Raw genomic sequence first — 6,000 nt, 5'->3', positions numbered from 1 at the left:
CACCCTCCCAATCTCTGCAATATTCTTGTCAGACCCTATGCTCCTTCTTAACTCATCTCCCTACCCTATGGCTCCTACCCCTGTGACCGTCCTCACTGCAAGATTTGCCCCTATGCACCCTCCTACCACCACCTGTAATAGCACTGTAACTGGCAAAACATTTACCATCAATGAGAGAGCCACCTGCAAAACGACACACCATATACCAGTTATTATGGAAACACTGTTCAGACTTCTACATCAGCATGACTACCACCAAATTATCAATTAGGATGCATGGGGGCATAGGCAGAGGGTGTATACTGGCAACTCACAGTATCCTGTTGCAGAACATGCTCTACAACATGACATTTGCGACCTCGTCACGTGTTTTACCACACGCGCCATCTGGATTCTTCCTCCAGAGACCAGTTTCTCATATCTCCGCAGGCGGGAACTAGCACTACAACTTGTTGTTGGTTCTCACCACCCACCTGGCCTGGATGTATGTTAATTTCTTCCATCTCAGCTTTCCTTCACTCCATTTTAGTTTTCTACATCTTTCATTGTCTTTCCAGTCTATTTTTCACCCCCCCCCCCCCCCTTCCATCTCTGTTACAAATAATGCACTTAGCTTTTCAGTCTCATTAACCCGTGCACAATGTTTTAGTAGTAATCTCTGTCTCGCATATTACCCTGTCTTCCACCTTCAAACTCTCAGGTTTTCAAATCTCATCCGATGCCGTCTTTCCTTCTCACCCCGTACGGTAAGTCTCCCCTGACCTGCGGTTCTGGGTGACTTTCCTGAAATCTGCCCCTCTCTCTAGATCTCTCCAGCCCTTTTCCTTCACCCTTCTTCCTTTCCCTTCAAGCCTTCTGCCTGAAGAAGGAGCCACTGGCTCTGAAAGCTTGCCAATCACAACAGTCTTTTATATGTGTGTTCTGCCACTGCTTGGTGAGTAGATATTTGATCTATCCAATTAAATACGTTTTCATATAGTATCAATGATTTACAGATGGAATCAGTCAGCTCAAGCCAATACACTGTTGAGCCAAAACATTTTGACCACTGCCCACCACTAGATTAAATGCTGCCTGGTGATGTTTTGGGCACGTAGTGCAATAAGGAAAATTCGTAAGTAGAGCAGAGACAAGTGGTAAATCCATAGATATAAGTGAGTTTGACAAAGGGCAGGTTGTTATGGTCTGATACCTGGGAAAGGATCACCTCAGGAATGGACAAGCTAGTCAGGCCTTCGAATTTTACTGTTATAAACATCTATGGAATATGGTTGAAACACAGTGAAACTATGAGTACCTGGCAAGGTGTTGGATGTTCATGCCTCATTATGGAACATGGAGGCCAGAGGCTTCCTATCTCTGTAAAGCAGGATATGTTGAGCTCTGTGGCAGATCTGCTGACAGGGTACGGTGGCAGTGCAGCCACATGTGTTTCATAGTATACCATTCAGGGCATGTATTTGAATGTGTGGCTCCACAGCAGATGGTCCCTCTGTGTTCACCTGTTGACTCAATGGCATTGCTACGTACAGCTGCAGTGGGCATAGGATCACTGAGATTGAACTGTGGATTGATGGAAATTTGTCACCTGGTCAGATGAGTCAAATTTCTTGTTATACCAGGTTGTCATTAATGTCAGTGTACAGGATAATCCAGCCAAGAAGTTGCTCAAAACGTGCACTGCACCCTGTATGCAGGACAGTGGAGGTAGTATAATGCTATCATGAGCATTCATATGGCCTGCTTGGATCCTGTGATTGTAATTAAATGCACCATAACATGCTCGATGTCTTCCCTGATGGTGCTGGCATCTTCCACTAGCATAACTGTCTGTGTCACAAGGCCAGAATCATGCTGCAGTAGTTTGAGGAGCATGATAGTTAACTCACTTTTGACAACTTGACCACCAATTCCACATGATCTGAACCTGGGACACTATCAGGCAACTGTGATTTATGGGAATTGGCATGACTTGTACCCCGAGGTCTGATGCCACATGCTTCTGTAAACCTACCAAGGACTTGTCAAATCCATGCCACACAAAATTGCTGCTCAATTGCAGTCCAAAGGTGGACCAGCATACTATGAAGCCAGTAGTCATAATATTTTGGATGGTCAGTATACTTGGGTTTAACATTTTGTGGGGATATGAACCTATATGATCACAGATGCAGTCAGTCTACAAAGGAGGAAAGTTACAAAACTCTTACGTGACATGTACTAGAATAGTTTGCAGGATCCATACCAAATGGGTCTAACAGTGGATATTGAAGATATACAAAGAAGGCACCACAAATGCTGACATGGTTGTTTGACTTATGTGACAGTGTCATAGGAATGCTGAAAAATATGAATTGGTAGACATTTGAAGATACATGCCAGCTAGCTCTCGAGAGCCCACTCAAGAACCATTATTAAGCGTTCCAAGAATGTGTGTCAATTTTTACCTCTCTATCTACATTATTCCATGGTTTATTAAGTTTTCAAATTTATACTGACTTTTTGATCACCCGGTATTATCCTTACAGCACAGTTTTGAGCAATGAAGATTTTCTTTCCTAAAGTCGAATTACCCCAGAACATTATTCCATATGACATTATTAAATGAAAATATGTCAACTCTCCAAGATTTGCTATGATTCTAAGTGCAAATGTAACTGAACTAAATTGTTTTAGGAGTCGCAAAAAGTGCTTTTTCCAATTTAAATTCTCATCAATATGGATACCTAAGAATTTTGAAGTTTCCACCCTATTTATTATTTCCTCATCAAGTGTTACGCATATCTTTGGTGTAGCACTCCCTAGACAAGCAGAACTGAATATGTTGTGTCTTTTTTAAAACTGAGGGTGAGACCATTCGCAAAAAACCAGTCAATGATTCTTTTAAGAACTTAATTTACCATTTCTCCTGTTTCTCTGTGTATACTTGGTTGATTACAATGCTAGTGTCATCCTCAAAAAGAACCAATTGTACTTGTATATTCGACAGAAAATTGTTTACATATGTGAGGAACAATAGTGGTCCTAAGACTGAGCCTGGAGGAATTCCATTTATGGTTTCTCTCCAGTCAGAAATTACATCTTCAGACTATATTGGTTGAATTACTTCGCAAACTTTCTGCATGCTTTTGGTAGATATGACACTATCCATTGGTTGGCTATACTACCAATCCCATGAAATGACTGTCAACCCTCGCCAACAACAGTTGGTTTCAAACCCAACAGGAATACTGTCAGTGATTGCATGTCCAATTTAACAGTTTATAAACAAATACTGTGAAGGAAACTGCATGCAATAGACATATGGAGTTGGGTATCTCTCAGCAGGCCATTGCTCACAGCCACACATAAAGCTGCACATCTTCAGAGGGCCAAAATGCGAAGAAACTGGACAGTAGCTAACAGGAGGCATGTACCGTGCTTCGGTGAGTCAGAATTTTGCAGTGATGCAAGGTGTCGAGTGTATTGGCAGCCCAGTGAGGCATTTAAGCAGGCCGTGTGTGCCGAGAGTAGTTCAGGTGGGGGTAGTTCATTGGTGCTTTGAGGGTGTTTTTTGTATTATGACATGAGCCTACTCATTCAGGTTGCTGTGAACATAAACCAGGTGGTTTATTTCAACATTCTCAGTGACCAAATGGAGGCCTTTCTTCTATGTCATAATGACGAGTATGCTGTGCGCACTCTTGACTTCCAAGGCGGCAACAACCGTATTCACAGGGCTGTACACGTATGTTCACAGTTTGATGAACAATCAGACACCTTGAATAGCCCACAAATCACCCAGTCTTAAACCGTGAAAAATATCCAAGACTGTTTAGAACAGTGGCTGAAATACAGCAGCCAACATCCCATTAATTTGCTAGCTCTATGAGATCTAGTCATAAATGAGTGGCTTCAGCTGCGTGTTGTATTCCTGGAGAAACATGGGGATACTCTTTATCACTGAACTGAGGCTGTTAATGGGGCTAGAGACAATGTTACATGGTATTTAGTGTGATATCCCCTCGGTGAGACTAACATTTTTTTCCAGTGTGCTTATTAACAGCAACCTTGGAAAGTGGAAACATTGTTCTGCTGAATGGCAGCCCTCCTGCAGGGAGGCCACAATTATCACAAGTAATCAACTGGGGAGTAAAATTAAAGCTCTCTGTTACTGATCACCCCCTAACTGTTTTCATTTTCCTGGTTTAGTGGAAGAATAATTCTGGATCTCGCCAGTGCACAAACGGTAAATTAAGAAAGGTAACTAGAGCAAGTATCTTGACAGTTTAAAAGTGAGTCTCCCTTCATAAAAGAAATTGGATGATCTGGTAACCAATTAGTCCAAATTAATTCAATGCAGTACCGAAGACACTGTAGAGGCAGTTTTTGAACAGAAATGTGCATTACAAATAAATGTCCCATGTGGTGGGATAGTGAATATCACAGAACCCTCAAAGACTCTAAGGATACACTGAGATGATAAAACTCATGGGATACCTCAAAGACTCTAGGGATACACTGAGATGACAAAAGTCATACGATACTTCCTAATATCATGTCAGACCTCCTTTTGCTTGGCACAGTGCATCAGTTCGACAGGGCAGTGACTCAACAAGTTTTTGGAAGTCCCCTGCACAAATATTGAGACATGCTGCCACTCTAGTTATCCATAATTGTGAAAGTATTGCTGATGCAGGATTTTGTGCATGAACTGAACTATCAATTATGTCCCATAAATGTTTCATGGGATCCATGTCGGGCGATGTGGGTGGCCAGATCATTCACTCGAAGTGTCCACAATGTTCTTCAAACCATTCGACCTGGTTGTGACCGGGTGACATGTTTGGGAGCATGAAGTCTATGAATGACTGCAAATGGTCTCCAAGTAGCTGAACATTACCATTTCAAATAAATGATCAGTTCAGTTGGACCGCAGGACCCTGTCCATTCCATGCAGACACAACCCACACCATTATGGAGCCACCACCAGCCTGGACATTGCCTCGTTGGCAGCTTGCGTCTACGGCTTTGTGGGGTCTGCAACACACTTGAATCCTACCATCAGCACTTACCAAATGAAATTGAGTCTCTCTGACCAGGCCATGGTTTTCCAGTCATCTAGTTTCCAACTGCTATGGTCACGAGCCCAGGAGAAGCACTGCAGGTGATGTGCTGTTAGCAAAGACACCTGTGTTGGTCATTTGCTACCATAGTCCACTAATGCCAAATTTTGCTGGACTGTCCTAACGGATACATTCATCATATGTCCCACACTGATTTCTGTGGATATTTCAAGCACTTTTGCTTGTCTGTTAGCACTGACAACTCTACACAAATGCTGCTGCTCTCAGACATTAAGTGAAGGCTATCAACAACTGCATTGTCAGTGTTGGGAGGTAGTGTCTGAAATTTGGTATTCTCAGCAGTCTCTTGACACTGTGAATCTCAGAATATTGAATCTCCTAACGATTTCCAAAATGGAATTCCCATGTGTCTAGCTCCAACTACCATTCTGCATTCACAGTCTGTTAATTCCTGTTATGCGACCATAATCACGTTGGAAATCTTTGCACATGAATCTCTCAAGCACAAATGACAGCCCCATCAATACACTGGCCTTTTATACATTGTGTATGCAATACTACTGCCATCTGTGTATTTTCATCTCACTATTCTGTGACTTTTGTCACTTCAGTGTATAATCAATATATCACCCTACAAAACTACAGAAACTTACAAAACATACAAATGGATAGTAAGAAGAGCAAGGTAAGTTAAGTAGGGAGAACTTCTGAAATTGCTTACCCAAGGACACTACAGTGTCAAATGCATGGAAGAAAGTGAAAAGATTCAAGTAAACCTTGACGTCTCACTGCTGCAGCAGCAACTACTACTACACACTGCCTATGGTTTTCATTATAGAACACATGCTAGAAAGTGGGCACCACCCAGTCACCATCCAAACACAGGAAAGACACATCCTGACAGTAGTCACCCACTTGTACACCCAGTCACAAT

This window comes from Schistocerca serialis, chromosome 5, assembly GCF_023864345.2.
Source record: "Schistocerca serialis cubense isolate TAMUIC-IGC-003099 chromosome 5, iqSchSeri2.2, whole genome shotgun sequence".
Taxonomy (NCBI): Eukaryota; Metazoa; Arthropoda; class Insecta; order Orthoptera; family Acrididae; genus Schistocerca; species Schistocerca serialis.
The sequence above is the reverse complement of the archived record's forward strand: the minus strand, read 5'-3'. Positions refer to the sequence as shown.